This window comes from Ciconia boyciana, chromosome 2 (assembly GCF_034638445.1).
Source record: "Ciconia boyciana chromosome 2, ASM3463844v1, whole genome shotgun sequence".
NCBI classification, from domain to species: Eukaryota; Metazoa; Chordata; class Aves; order Ciconiiformes; family Ciconiidae; genus Ciconia; species Ciconia boyciana.
In genome coordinates, this window is record NC_132935.1 from 58321277 (window position 1) to 58337091 (window position 15815).

At 40.6% G+C, this 15815-nt stretch overlaps 1 protein-coding gene across 3 annotated transcripts in view; it reads left to right on the forward strand.

Moving 5' to 3' along the window:
* GNAL (G protein subunit alpha L) overlaps positions 1-15815 on the forward strand; it is a 200308-nt gene that overhangs the window by 167130 nt on the left and 17363 nt on the right. The window lies entirely within an intron of this gene.

Consider the following 15815-nt stretch of genomic DNA (forward strand, 5'->3'; position numbering starts at 1 on the left):
CATACAGATGTTTTTCTGCTAGTATGGATTGTTTGTTTGTTTGTCCTTTGCATTTTCTCAGAAATATGTAGTCTGTTATTTCAGTAGCTTTAAGTAATATCAGTAATGGTTTACTTTTAATAGATACTGTTATATTCATCATTATATACCACGTATTGGAAGAACTGCATACCGTGCATACAATGTCATAACCAACATGCAGAAGTGGAGCCAAGGAGGTGATATTATCTGGATTGTCATCAGCATCAGTACAAACTATAGCTCATCTGTACCCTCAATTTCTAAGCAAAGTCTGCCATCAGCAAAACGTCATGCAAAGGGTCCACTCCCACCGCATTGTCATGCTTGTGTCATACAGCAAAACCGCTCTTGCTGACACAAGGGCTTCCTCCTTGGGGTTAGGTCTGCCTCCTGGTTTTAACCCTTCAATGGCAGAATAATTAGAATTTGTGTCAGGCAGCTGCAAATCTCTGATGGATATAACAACTTAATGAAAAAAATATATACACTGTGGTATCTACAATGGTGTTTAGATTGTCTGAGTGGCACCTCGGCACTGATAAGCAGTGCTGTATGTTAATGCTTGGCATTGCCAGTTCATCTCCTTCCTCCCAGAAGTGCTTTTTTTGCTCACTTTCTACTTGTTGATAAAATGCAATTCAGCCCTTTTTGCACAAATTCAGTAAATGGGATTTTATGTCAAAGAGCAAGACAGGAGGGGGGGAAAAAACAGCATTTTGCCTCAGTGTGCATCTTGCAGGTAGTGCTGCCCTTGGCTACTACTTGGCAGGAGGTTTTTTTGGATCCTTGGGTCCAACTCAATATCCTGCTCAGCAGTCTCAGCTTAAGGTTTCTGAAGAGGATCTTGCCCCAGCATTTCTAATAAATTGCATCCTGAAATATGTGCGTCTCTCAGTCTGTGTTTCAAGAACAAAAAGTTGTTGAGGTACAAAATTAAAACTATAAGCAAGGAGAGGAATCCTGACAATTAACAGAGAAATATCAGAATTGGTTAAAAAGTGCTACTATATCATTGTAATCGAGAGAGAATGATATGGTTAAGCAACTTACTTTCTTAACTGCTGAAATAGTCTTTTGATAATTAATGTGGGTTGCAAGGGGGAAATGTGTTTGGGTTTGAAGAAGTTATATAGCAACGTCAGGAAAATAGTACTTGGGCTAGCAGTGAGGGCTGGGGGCCTTTTTTGAGGGGATTGTGAGAGAAGGCATGAACTTAGAACAATAGCATTTTAGAATAAGACTGTGTAATGTAACTTTGAACTATTTATAACATGCAGAGAGATAGTGCAGGTACTTGTGTTTAGTGTAATTATGCTTATGCAATCAGCTTTTTTAGGAAGATATCCATTTGACTAGTTTATTTTTGGAAATGTACTCCAGGGTGCTAAAATGTGTATCTATATATCTGTCTTTATATAATTTTCAGCTTTGGTTCTAAATCTGTTTTTTGTATCTGTCAGGAGATATCCTTCTACCTATAAACGCCATGAGGCTGATTAATGACTGATGGCAGACAAATCTACAAATATCAAGCTTTTGGCATCATAAATGAAAATGCCTTGCTGGGGGGGGGGGGGGGGGGAGATTAATTTCCTGTTTAATTTCTACAAGAAAAAACCCACAGCCTAACCAGATGGAATTTCTTTGTACTATAAATAAGCAAACCTTTCCTTCTTTCATGGCTTCAATTTTGGTATATTTCTATCTAAATTGCTCCTTCCACAGTTTTCCTCGTACTGCTGGGTTCAGAGATGTTCCTTCAGATGCTCAGTAGATGATGTAAATAACGGAACGAAGCTCTTCAACGCTGATACAGATGTGTGTATATATATAACTCTAAACATGCTGTGTGGCTAGCTGGGGCAGTCCTGATCACTTGAATGCATATTCTGGGGAAAGTTAGAATAAAATACATCTTGCCATCTTAAAGATGGTTTGGTGCTAATCTAGGTAAATGGTTTTATTAACAATTACAGAGAAAGAGTAGAGTAATTAATGTATGCACTGCCTAAAAACGGTTGATTGTGGATTTATGTGAAATGCATTTTGTTTCCTTCAAAGTGTTCCATCTGTATTTCATGTCATGTCATAATTTTCTCAGTTGGGTGTAGTTTTACAATATTATTTTTATTTATTAATATTAATCCATTGGTTTCTCATTATATCTTACATTCCATTCCTTACCTTAACAATTGTAGGTCATGTTTTATTTTATAAAATTGGTCATTTTAGTAGAAATTATGACGCCATGATGCATTGGCTCCTTTGTAAAACTTTACTTCCGATCCCTTGTTGAATTTAATTGTATTTTCAGTGTTATGCATGGGCATGTCCTTGACATTCGGTGTCTATATGGTATCTGTACTAAATTTTAGTTGTAGCCAGCTTATTACCAGACTTCTGGTGATAATTCAGTATAGTTGTGTTTGAAGCAGTAAATACAGAAAAGTCTAGTTGAGTCACTGATGCTGTTCTCCTGTGTTCTACTTCCAGGCACCTCTCTCTTCTGTCATGTTTAAAGATAAAGACCATAGTCATTCAAATTCTCAATGCAAACAAATTTTATCTTAAAAACACTTTTTAAAAGAATACAGGTAGGGTAGAGGTGTAAAGTGAGTTCCTATAGCTTAATTCACTTTTCTGGTCCTTTTTTTATTCTCCTGCTGTAATTAAGCAGGACATGGGCATTGCATGATGTTGTATTCCTTGCCAGAACAGAAAACATTTTAAGGTGAACTGCTGAAGAAAATCAATTACGTTGCAAAACAAATTCTGCATGCGTAATTGAAGATACCTCATAGCACTTGTATGGTCATTCTTCTTGGAGGATGTTAGCATTAGTGACAGCAAATTATGTATAGTATTATAAATAATATTATAAATAATACTATAATAATACGTATAATATTATTATAAATAATACTATATTATGTATAGTATTAGTTTTCCCAGTTGTTTGAACAAATCGATGTGCAGGTCTTGCTTTATAAAGCAGTGTGTGGCCCTCAGCTTACGGACCAGCCTCTGGGTTGGTGTGGCAGGTGATATTACCCATGGCAGTTACCAGACAGGTAGAAGGCACTTCCTAGAAAGTGAGCTAGGTTGTGGCTTTGTTCCAGTGTCCTCATAGGATTATTTCAATTCATCCACGTTGTATTGAGGAGAAGTACTTAAAATGTAATGTGCCATGCTAGGAGGTAAAGCTGGAGCCTGGCTTGTTCCTGGTGCCTTGATGGAGGTTGCAGAGGAGCCTGTCAGTGCTGGTGTCTCGCTGTATGCTGACGGTTCCCATAGGTCAGGTGCTGGCAAAACCGCTATTATGTAAAGTGTTATTTATTACATTTATTATATCCTCTGTTAAGCATGCTACTTGGAAGATACAAGAGAGAGCTAACGATCTGTATCTAAAGCTGATGGATTTTAGAAAAATCTCTTTACAGGTTACTCTTAATAGCAATGTAATTACACTTGTGGAGAATGACACAGGTGTGATCATTCCCCAGAATAAAAAGCCACCTCTGTACCTGCAACATGCTGTGCAATGTCGCGTGTTGTTGGACCGTAGTTCTGACTACGATGTTTGGAGCTGGGCTGCAGCGAGCAAAGAGCAGGGTCTCCATTTGCTTTAAGGGAAAGACCTTCATTCAGGCTCCAGACATCCAAAATTTTGCACACATTGCTGATCTTCTAAACTTATGAGCAGTCCGATTGAATTCCAAAGTCTTGTTGCATTCAGTAGGATTACTTATATCCTTAAAACTATGCTTGTGGGTGAGTCTCAGTAGAATCAAAGCTTTTCTTGCACTGAATTTCTTAGTCCCTCTGTATATCTGAAATATTTAATCATTCTGACAAAAGAAAAAATAGTGCAGGAAAGTACAAAGCTGCCCCGTAGTCAGAATATCTCACCATTTGTTTGTGTTTATTTTATCTATATTTGTTCTGCAGTTATTAAAATTCCCTCTTACCTGTAGCTTCTATGAGAAAATTACTCACCTTGAAAATGGTGTCAGTTTTGAAGAATAGGTCAGCAGTTTTTCAGTGCACTTTTAGTATGCTTCAGATTAATTCTGGTCATTTCTTTCTACTGGCATGGGCTGTCAGTCTATGTGACGTCTGTGTCTTGTCTGGAGGGGCAGAGGTGGCCCGGGACACCCGCAAAGTGTCATGGTGGAGCCTGTCGTACCGTTTCTCAGTGCTGAGATGGGAAGAAACGCAAGCAAAAGGCACAAAACCCAGTTGGAAACATACCCGTTTCCTCACTTCTGTGATTTGGCTTTTGTCCACCTAGTGTTTTTACACCGAATCTGCTCAGAAGTGCGTTGCAGTGCTTGAGCTGAATTTAGGTCAGAGCAGCCCCAGATCCAACATGTAACCAGTAAACAAAGATGTATGTCTTAAAGATGTGCGGTTGTTTATTACCAACGCTTCTTGATTTGTTTTCCATTTGTTGTTGGATTTTCAACTAGGGACTTTGTGTAGAAAGGTTTGTGTAGAAATACATAATAAAATACTGAAATTTAAAAACCACAGTCAGAAACAGTTCCTTTAAACGTGAGTATGACTTTGTGCTTTTTGAATGTGGGTAGTCTGAGGCCTTTTCAAAAGAGCATCTTGTAAAACGGGGAAAGTGTCAGCACTTACCAAATTAAGGAATGGCTTTTGCTTTCAAAATATCATCACAGTTATGTTGTAAAGGTGTACTTTTTGGATTTACTTAAAATTTTTGTCAATGCACCCTTCCACAAAGCAAAGTAATTATTTTTCTGAAGGAAGTGTGAACTTTGGGTCCTTTGAAGTCTAATGCGTGATACCCTGTTGCAAGACAGACATTTGTTGAGGGCAAGAGATCAGTATTTACAGTGCTGGTGTTAGGAGTGGATTATTTGTAATCTAATTAAGAAGGTTACTAACAGTTTGAAGGGATTATAAGATTAACAATTATCTGTGTGTTTATTTGATTAAAATAAATGCCCACGGATTTGGCTGCCATACCTGCGCTCTGGTATTTGGGATCGGAAATCCCATTTAATTGGAAGTAGAAAACCAAACAACAACAAAACTTTGTGGTTTGATTCTGTTTCTGTGATGACTTTAATAAAATGTCTAGTCCCTAATTAATCTTCACTCTATTTGCACTGAACTACACCTTATTATTGAAAGCCATTTTGGAGAAAAGTTTTTTAGGTTTTTTTGTAGGGGAAGGAAGAGTGTTTTTTAAAATAGTATACCATTAATTTAAAAATTCATTTTTGAGGTACTGGGCAGAGACAGTAATTCTATAGGATACTCCTTTGCACAAGGCTGGGGTTTTGTCTGTAACTTTGCAGTTTAGGTCTGGTATCGCTTAGTGAAGCTTCCCAGGTGTACTGTTTGAAAAATGTCCAACTCCATGTGATTGAGAGTTTCATCTCATTGCAGAGCCAAGTTCCTAGAAGCTAAAGGTCCTAATTCTTCTTCACACCCACTTTAGATCCTCCTGGCACTACCTCCTGAGGACACTCACTCTCCTAAGCAATAGTATGAAGAACTTTTAAATATAAAAGAATTTGGTTTAATATGGACTTTCCTTGGAAAAAAAGGTCAGATTCTTAGAGGCCATAACAAAAGTGGTTCTCACTCTCAGGACAGGTGTCAGGCACGCTCCTTCTCAGAGCATTTCCCAGCATCCGAGCCACAATGTCACACACGCATACAGGTTGATGGGAAAAAATAATCTAGTAAGGAATTTGTTATTCTAGGTGCCCTCAGATTTGAAGTGGGAAAGAAAAAGCAAAAGGACAAAAATGCATCTACTTTTCTCCCTGAAAATACAAAACTTGTACTTGCACTCACAGCCCAACCGCAAGATGACCTGCCAGTATATCGCTGGCTATACGTCATGACATAAACGCATGAGTGATGGTTCCATATTTAAAGAAAAAATGATTCCTGGTTTTCATTTCCACAGGTTACATGCAAGTTAGGAATGGTATTTTTAATCTTCTCTTTAAAAGAAAAAAAAGAGAGAAAAGACAACATTTCGAGATCTGAACTGACAAGTGGTTTTGGGTTTCTGGCATTTATGCCTTATTTGTATATTCCTTTTCAGCCTTCTCCAGCTGCTATTGCATAAATCTTCCACATTTTTTCCACTAACTGTATGGATGGAGAAGACAGATTAGGAAATTCAACTTCCTTCTCGGTGCCTGTTTTTAGGAGCTTTAGAAGTTTTCCAGGATTTAAAATTGGCCTCAGTGGATTTTTTTTTATAAAGTAAGCTTTTATCAAGCTTCTGCCCTTCCTTGCAGATATGTATGTATGTGGTACAAGCAACAGCTCCTACAAAGTGGCAGGGTGACTTTTCAGCTGTAAAGGCCGAAGTTGTTCTCACAGTAGCACCATGATACCCTAAGGGGTGGTGACGTTGGCCGCAATCCTGCAAGGAGCTGCAACTGCCAGGCTTCCAGGTGGCTCCACGCAGATCCTCAGGCTGGCTCAGGTGCTGCTGCTATATTGTAGCACCAGCGCAGCGTGCCCAGTGCTGCTCAGCCCCCTCCTTCCCTAGCTCTCCTGCCTTGGGCTGTAGATGGTGTGCTGGCACTTGCAGCAAGCTTCTCAGCACAGAACCCATGCAGGGAGCAACGAGGATTACCTGCAGTGCCAAATTCTGTGTAATCCACAAGCCAAGACCCCTTTGCTCCGGCTTTTCGTAAACCAGACCCCCAAAATGACAACCGCTTGTTGGGTACAGAGTAGAGAGATTAAAAACAGAAGCGTAATGTAATCTTTAAAGTAACTTGAAGCAGGACATTATCAGGTTGTTGCATAATTATTTTCCTCATTCCTCAAACCCAACTCATTGTATTGTTGTTTTAATAGTACAAATGCACTGTGCACTGAAAAAATCGAGGAAAGTTGACGGGAATGGAAAGAAAGGTACAGAGAGTGCAGAGTTAGGAATGCTTTTCACAAAATGCTGTATTAATAGTAAACGTTAGTGTTAACGTGACTTACTGTCAAATGTACAGGTAGCAAGGTTGTAGGGTTAGTTTTGAACACTCAGTTTTACAACCCTTGTTTTGTTTAAATAGCTTGTAACTATTAAATGGAATTAGGCCAATTATTAGTAAGTTGGACATGGTCACTGTATCCTTCTTCCTTCCATTTTTGTAGTAACAATTCATCTCCTCACTTCAGCTCCATGCCTTCCTCCAGCTACCCAAAGTAATCACTCAGCCAAGCCGTAGGTGTTATGACCAATTGCTTGAATACATTCAGTGGTTAAATATATCCTGTTCTAAAATGGGCAGGATAATGGTGATTTAATGAAAACATTTCAGCTGCATCAATTGTAAAGATACAGGAATTTTCGTAGGAGTCTAATGGTTATGTCTAGTGTTTGTATCCACACTGCTAGACCTCTTCTTGATGTTGTTCTTATTTTCACCTGGTAATTTCTAAGGCAGCTGATCATATACAGATATTTTATCTGATACTGTTTCTCACGTACAGCTCCAAAGTGTGTTGTGCATGGGAATAAGAAGGATAAGCAATCTGCTCTAGATTACAAGTAGGGAAGCCCTAATAAATTCTGGTGCATGGCATAAACAAGTTTGGGAAGAGCAGGCTTTGTGTCCTTCCCATCGAAGATGAAAGGTTACCGTGTCTCTTCACTCTGCTAAAGAGAAGGCAACAGGTCTACCTCTGAACGATGGGTGAAGTGGTTCTGTTGGGTGTTTTGGGGTAAAATGCTCTGGAACCACTGGAAGGATGTCAGTCTTCATCATCCTTCTGTCCTTTAATTCCTGAGCCATTAATTTTTGCTCTGTTCTGTAAGTTTTCTTGTCTTGAACATTGACAAGGTAGTATAATATTCCAGTAACTCTGAGAATATGCTGGTGAACCACACAGCAGCCATGCACATCCGAAGGGCTGCTCATAGAGTTTGTGTCCAGCGTGTCCTTCACACAAGGTAAAGGTATGAGAGTGCAACATTAGAGCTGGGGCATGGATTAAGGAGTGCAGAAGAGAAATGATCTGCTACCACACCTCATAAACTGCAGTAAGGAAAAAGAAATTTTACCAGGTGCTCTGCAAGGTCTACATTAACACTTTCTCTATTGCCACTGTGTAGGAAGCTGGTCACCTTCTTGACTTTTCCACAGAGCAAATTTTTCAGTTTTCTTAGTTTGCACTGATGACATACTTCACGATTTACATGCAACCCTAGAAAGCTTCTTCTCTGGTAGGACGTGTGTTAGGAGCCCTCAAATGGTAGATATCTATAGGAACTCCAGGTACTGTCTATGTCTTGGAGCCTCCAAAACATCCTCGTGAGAGCTGGTCCTGTGATCCAAATGTTAAGCCTTGGAACTAGTGCCAGTCCTCCTGTTCAACCCCAGCACTCACCAGGACTCCAGCCATGTCAATTCTCTGGGTCATGTCAACACCTGACAAACACGTGGTAGGTGAAAGCAAACAGATACGCTCTCATTTTGTTCAGGATTTTAACACACTGTTCCTTTCATTTACATATCACAAAAAATGCATAGATCTGAAAACAGTAATAAACATGCACATGTGCTTTTCCCGGCCAGGAGCATTCACCACCCTGAAGAGTTTACTTTCCTTCATCTGGGTTTTCTGGGGGCTACTAGCATCCTCTTTTTTTAATCATCTGGTTTGACTTTTAGATGTGAAATCTCTTGGCAGCAAGTTCTCTTGCACTGAGCTTGGACTGGTGCCACAGGTAAACACAAACTTCTCGTGACTTCCTTTTAAGTCTGTGTTTTGTTACCTTTGCTTCTCCTCTTTGGGGATTTTCTGCTTTCACTTTTATCAACCTCCTATAGAAAACTCCAGTCAAACTGGTTTTTCCTTTCTGGCAATCACCATAGAAGACTTATTATTCCAAACCACTTCCACTGGAGTAAGTGATCTTTAATTTCCAACAACTAGTGCTGTTTCTAACCTGGATTTGGCATTCTTCAGGGCTCACAGCATTTGGTGGATTTTGTGAACACTGAGAGGATATCCACAGTGCAACAATTTTTGAAAACAAACCCATCAACCAGAATGTGTAAGTTGCACTGAAATAATTTTTCCGTATCACAGCAAGATAAACGTGCAAGTAACAGGGAAAGCTCTATTTGCAACGTCCAGTGAAAATACATTTTGTTAACTTCTGACATCCCTTGGCAACCTTGTGGTATACCGCTGATGCTTGTAAACCTGATGCATTTGACAGCTCCAAATATTATCAAGGCTTTTGCCCATAGTTCGGCTTTCCTGAACATAAAAGTCCAAGTTCTTTTTGAAGAATTCACCTGAAGAGGTGGAGATGAGATCTTCTATCCACTTCAGTTAGTGGGACATAAAATCAAGGTTTTGATCTATCATTCTGTCTAAAGGCACATTCTCCAGGTTCTGACAGAACGGTTGCATTCTGTCCATGTAACTTGTCTGATGTTTCAGTATTCTCTGCTTCCCTTCCAGCGCCAGTCTGTGTAGTTGCTGGAAGATGTTAAACAGTTGTTTCATTCAGACAGTGGATAGAGAGATCCTAGTCTGTCATACACCAGGTCACAAAGCAGTTGGGATCCACGTCTCTCCGGATAATGCAATATGAGCTTTCTGTTTTCAGGTTATTGTCTTTCGGTCCTCTGTTCAAAATTGCACTTATAATTGCCGAATGTGCTCTGTGTAGCCTTTACATTGCAGAACTCAAACCTGTGTCTATATAAATGCTCCATGGGTGTATCAATATGCATATAATTATTATCAGCCTAGGACTGTCCTCTCATGAGGAGGAAGAAAGTTCACAGAAGTCAGTGGATTCAAGATGGTGTGAATGTGGTCAGAAGGAGGGTCTGTATGTGCCAGTCTAAGCCTCAGATTTTATCAGTGGTTCATTCTTAGTCCGTGTTTTGCAGCAGCTCGGCCGCTTGTACCCCCGGGAATAAAATGTCTGATCACACTCAATAGAAAAATATTGTCCCTTTTAAAATAAATAAATAAACCTTTCCTCTTCTTTCTCTCTTTGCCTGTATTCTTCCCTCTTCTCTGAGGTCCCACATAGCAGAAGTTGCAGATGATGAGTCTCGTTTCTGCTGGAGTCTGTTAACCTTTGTGTGAATGACAGTTTCCCAGATGTAAGTCTTAGTCAGTGTTTATGTTAAGAAGAGGGTTAATGATGATCCCCATAGGCCTCTCGCTCAGAAAGCAAAAACATCTGCTAAACCAAAAAGTGTTTAGTTTGCTAAATTTAGAAGGAAGAAATGCATTTCCCAAAATTCACACTGCTTCTTAACAAATTTAAGGAACCAGTGGGGGCAAGCGGTTATGGAAGTCATACTGTTTATTAATTTTTTTGTTTAGTTGATGTATTTTCAATTTAAAAAATAAAACGAGATTGCTGTTAGTAAGCGGAAGAGTGGTACTACTCATATATCTGAAACATTTAATGCAGTTGAACTTTTTGTGCGTTTGTTTAGGTTAATGGCTGGACACGTGCCAAAGCCTGTGAATCTTAGAGATGTTCTGCAGTACATACTGAGAAAAGACAACGGTGGAGAAAGTGAGGTTAAAATGGAAGTCTGCTAGGAAACTCTCTTAACCGAGCCCATAGACTAGGAAATCTGTTCTACGGATTTTATCCATCTTTCTTGATCCTCGCCAAACACGCTCCTGATTGCTGCCAGCTGTCTGGCTTGTTACGGGAAAGGGTAACCTCATGAATGGTGACGAGCCCTCGGTTGTGACCGTCATCATCCATCTTTGCTTTTAATGTCTCGGCCAAAGTCGTCGTCTGTAAATGGGTTTTAAACTAGAGTTTTCCTGCTTCATGGGATTACTGGGGAGCGTAGTTTGCTGGTACCAGTAAAGCGTCTCGTGATGGCTTCACTCTTGATGACTTCATGATGGCTTGGGGCCACAGCTGGCAGCAGCCATGGCTGGGGCAACGAAACGGGTCATATGCTTCCCTGTCGAGCTGCTTGTGCCACCGGCGGGCGGTATGGACACTGGGACAACAAAGTGCCATCATTTGCGTGTCTAGGAGAGATCGCCATCGGTGGCCCAAGACCCTTCCCAGCCTTGTTGCCCCTCTCCCTCTGAAGCAAGCTCAGAGCAGCCGGTGCTGCCGTGGGGAAACACACGGCTTCACCAAAAGTTGTACAGCCCAGGATGCCAGGATGTACAGTCCTGGCTGTGTTATCGGTCGTCCGTGGTCCCCAACAGGCTGGTGGGTGACCCGCCTCCAGCTGCCTCCCGTCCGCATGGCCCCTCACCCCAAGCAGAGGGCTGGCCAAATGCTTTAAACCACAAATCCTCAAACTTTACTGGCCTGTTAACAAGCCGGCGGGTTTCAGGCATGACTGTACTTTGCTCTCCCTCTTAGCCTCCCGTTTAACCTTTTCGTCTCCTGACACAAGAGGTTCCTTGCTGGCAAGCCGTGAGTTGCAGATGGGTGAAGGTGCGTTTCTGTGGATAAATCCCACCGGTTTGTTGGTCATCTCCAAGCGGCCCTTTGCCAGCCCCGGGCGAGACGGCGTGAGGTCTGCTGGGAGGTTGGCAGGCCTTGGGAAAATACGTTTTTGACAAAGTGAAAAAAGGATAAGCGAGGTAAATTCTGGAGATCTGTATTAAATTCCGGTTTCACCTGCCTTGTAGCAAAATCTCACGGGGAGGTGCAGCCGAGCGCCAGTCTCCGGACGCGCTGCGGGAAAGGTGCCTGAGGCGGGAGGGGCGGGCGCGGGGCGGGGGCGCGGGGCCGGCTGGGCCGAGGCTGCCCCCTGCCGGCCGCGCCGGGGAGCAGCAGCGCCCCCCTCGCTGCTGCCGCCTCCCGCCACCCGTGTCCCACCCACGCGGGCGGCCGAAGAGGCGGTTGTAGCGGGTTCACGCTGGGATTGAAGTCGATGCTTTGTAACCGCCGGGAGCAAAAGGGAAGTCCTGGGGAACTTAGCAGATGCCAAAACCGTCTGACAAGCAATGTCGATACGTAGATTCCTAACCCTTTTGAAGGAAATACTCTGTTTCAGTAGCGCCTTCGGTGTTTGCACGGGGTATTTTCTTCCGTAACAGCTTATGCAGCAATGGGTCGTTCAAAACTGGAGAACAGCGTCGCTGAGCCAGAGTGGATCCAAAAGAGGTTTCGGTCCCTCTCTTCCCTCTGCCTTATCGTGCCTTCGCTGCTGCGCTTACTCCTCGTGGGAGGCGACTGCGGAGTAGTATGGAGGGAGAGGGGAAAAACTCGGCTACCACACGGAAGCTGTCTATAAAATATAGTGACTGTTTAAATTTGACAGGAAAATCCGTAGCCGTTAAATTTTACCAACGTCTTCTGAGGGATTTCTGCTGATATTTTCAGCAAATGACTTGGGAAAATTAATCCTTTAGGGGTTAGAATATGGCTGGGGGCTGTTTTCATTATGTCTTTCTCAGTTACCATGAAATATATCAGAATAACGTGAGGTTGCTTGAAGCCCAACCATGGAGCCTAGGGTATTCTCGAAACCAGAAATCCGCAGTTTCCTATTTCAAATATTGCAGGAAGAATTAACAGGATTGTAATCCCTTAGCTGATTTTAAAAAAGATATTTTATGGAAAGAAAGAAGGAAGAAAAAAGTTCAAATCTTGATGTTGTCCCTGATAAGTGCAACAGAAAAAAAAAAAGGTATTTTTTCCATTTCAGCTCCCTAGAGACCTGGGGTAGGTGTTCTCATTGTGAAATGTCTGCCTCACCTGTGACTTACTGCAAAGAGGGTGGAATTCGAAGTCCTGGTCCTGGATGGTTTCATATAGTAAATTATGGTGCTTCTGCTGGTTTTTGAGCCTGGCTGAGGAGTTTGCAAAACTCTTAATGGTCCATCAGAAATGTAAACGTTTGCTAACCCCAGCAACTTACTTGAGGATAAATTTGAGATTCTTCACTCTGAGAACTTAAAGCTACAACCTTAAAGATTTGCCACGTTACCTTTTTCTTTTAAAGAGACAAGCATTTTGACGTGGGTTTGATTTCTTGTTTTCCACAGCAACTCTTTGATACAAGGCCTTTGAAATGTTGGGGTGAGAGCATAAAAAATGGTTGAAATAGACAAAGATTTATTAAAATGTGTAGTTCGTTGTACTGATCTGCGGTTTAGTACTTCATCTTTCCAATTCTTTGGATGTCAAAATACACTTAAAAATGTAGCATGGGTGTTGTGTCTATCATATTATTCTCAAGACATGATTTTTCTTTTAATTGTGATTTTGTTTGTGGGGTCAGAATGTCTATACAGAGCCACGTAGTGATTTACCCAGTGAGAAAAGGATTTTCATGTATGATTACCTCCTCTTTATTTGTGCATTTAGGAATCCTTTTTTCAGAAATTCTTATATAGCTGCTACTGCTGCTCAAATTGCCATGGTTTTTAAAGAGAATAATGCTTATTGATAGTTCCCACATGCACTGGCAGGCACATCTAAAACCTGTACTTTTGTGTTCACAGCTTGCATAATATAAAATTTAGAGATTGCTTGTCAAACTAAGTGTCAGCTGAGTTTCCTAGGAAACTCACTGAAGATATTTATAAAACTACAGATCAGCTTAATAATAGATATAATAATGTCAGTAGCTCGTGATTGGTTTTTTTTACTTTATCAGTCCTTTTTTCTTTTCTTTAATTTGTTGGCAAACCAAACCACTGCATTTCCAAACAGAGCAGTGAAGACCTTCCTTCCAATATCTTGTCTAATGCATTTTTAAAAAAAATATATAGTTTGTGCTGTTCCATGTAAGGAAATGTAAAACACCCTACCGTAAAATTAAGAAGAACCTAAATGTCATACAAATTATCAGACTGAATCCTTTATAAATAAACCCACAATTGTGAAGTAGAAATATAAATATTATATCATATGTTACAGTTTTATTCACAGTTGAGTTGAATGCATGAGTTTAAAGTTCATTGCACATGCATGCAAAGCAGTCACTGCAGAATTAACATAAATCCTGAGTATGGGTTTCTGTAGAAGCTGCATAAATAGAAGACCTGTATTGTAAAAAGGCATAATTCTGTGAAAATAATTTTATCCCTGAGCTGAAAAAAACAGGATCTAAAAAGAGAGAATAAGTGATACTGGTGTCCATTTTTACTCGTTTTTCTGCTATTGTGTTTTCCTCACACTGATTCTTTGAGTGGAGACACGATCGTTGCCACAGTTGGGAGATATCTTCGTACTTTAAGCACTTTAAACTGACATTTTAGTCATGTAAATTTAAAATTTGCTGGTGTGTATGTATATGTTTAAAAGAATATATATTATGCCAGAACATAATTATTAAAGGCATTTAGGATTAGTAGAAATTAACGTTCTTTAGAAAGCAATTTAGAAAAGTGATTCTAATTTTCCCATTTTAATACAATAATGAGAATGAAGTTAGTGTATTTAGTAATGAGGCAGTACTGACTCCTTATCTCATCTGGAATCCATTACTTGTACCTACTATGTACATTTGTCTGTCAGAGCTATTTTTTCATACTGTGCTAATTAGCCAAGTAAGGAGCTTATATGAAGGATATTCAAGAACTGATTTTCTTTTGAAAAAGGAAGAGTATAGCTTTTTGTGTTTCAGTGCCTAGAAATCTCAGTGCATGTTTAATGTAATTGCAAAAGAAATGTTAGGAAGCCTGTCCATCACACACTGAAAAGGTTAATTTTCTGTAAAGCTACGAAATTTAGCCAAATCCTGATACTAGTTGCGTGTTGATTTATTGGATACTAGTGATATCATTGCAGCTTGATACAGCGGGGTGGCAGGTAAAACCTTGTAAATCATTTCATTTATTTTAATATAGATCGCATGTGGCCAGCAACCTTAAAAGCATAAAACGTTATGGCTGCTATGTCAAGTGATATTTTTTGAGTGTGTGATATTTGTCAGAGCTCGCTCGCTCTTAACTGTGGTATTGCAGTTTAGGGTATTTGAAACGGATCCTTTCACCGGGAGGAGGCTGATGATTTCTAAATGGAAGACGACTTGGCCTGATACGTAGGACATCTAATTAGGAAACTTATCTCATTCCCAACCCTGACATGCATTATTTGTAGTGTAACTCTGCATTACTCACTCCTTACCATAATTTGCCTGTTTGGAAAATGCAAATGCTAAAAACCAATAACCTTCCTGAAGTGCTTGTTGTATAGGTGAGAGAGATGTGAATTGGTACTAAATATCATGTTTAATCATTTCGGAGAAATTCTGCCAACATGACCTTGGTATTGGGGAGACAAGATGTATTGTCTCTGATTTATACATCAACTCCAGCAGGAATGCTTCTGCAAGAAAAACACCAGTTCCCACTGTCTTGTGAAGTTTGTGATGGAGTCATATTTGTGCACAAATGCTCACTTCTGTCCACACTCTTGACCAGACCCCTTTCTGTGTCAGCTGTGGTTGAGGAGCATTTTCTTCCCTGACTTCTGTTGCATTTATCGATCCTGAGCTGTGCAAGCGATTGCGGTGCCCGCAGCAGTTTGCTAGCTCTCCCTCTGGCTTCTGCACATTTTCTGCAGGCTTGTTTAACCTGCTGGCATTGCCACCTTACTGCGCTGAGAGACCTGGATTTACCCCTCTGCTAAGCTTTTTACCTTGATGAAAAGTGGCTGTTTCCAAGCCCGTCGGATCAAACTGTGAAGAAACTGGAAAGAAAACTTTGAAACGGACTTGGAAATACAGGAGTGCTGCCTAAACAGCCATGTTAAGGAAAATTACTCTGCGTTTAGGAAGAGATTCAGCTTGAAGGCATTTTTGGTTAGGGCTTTTTTG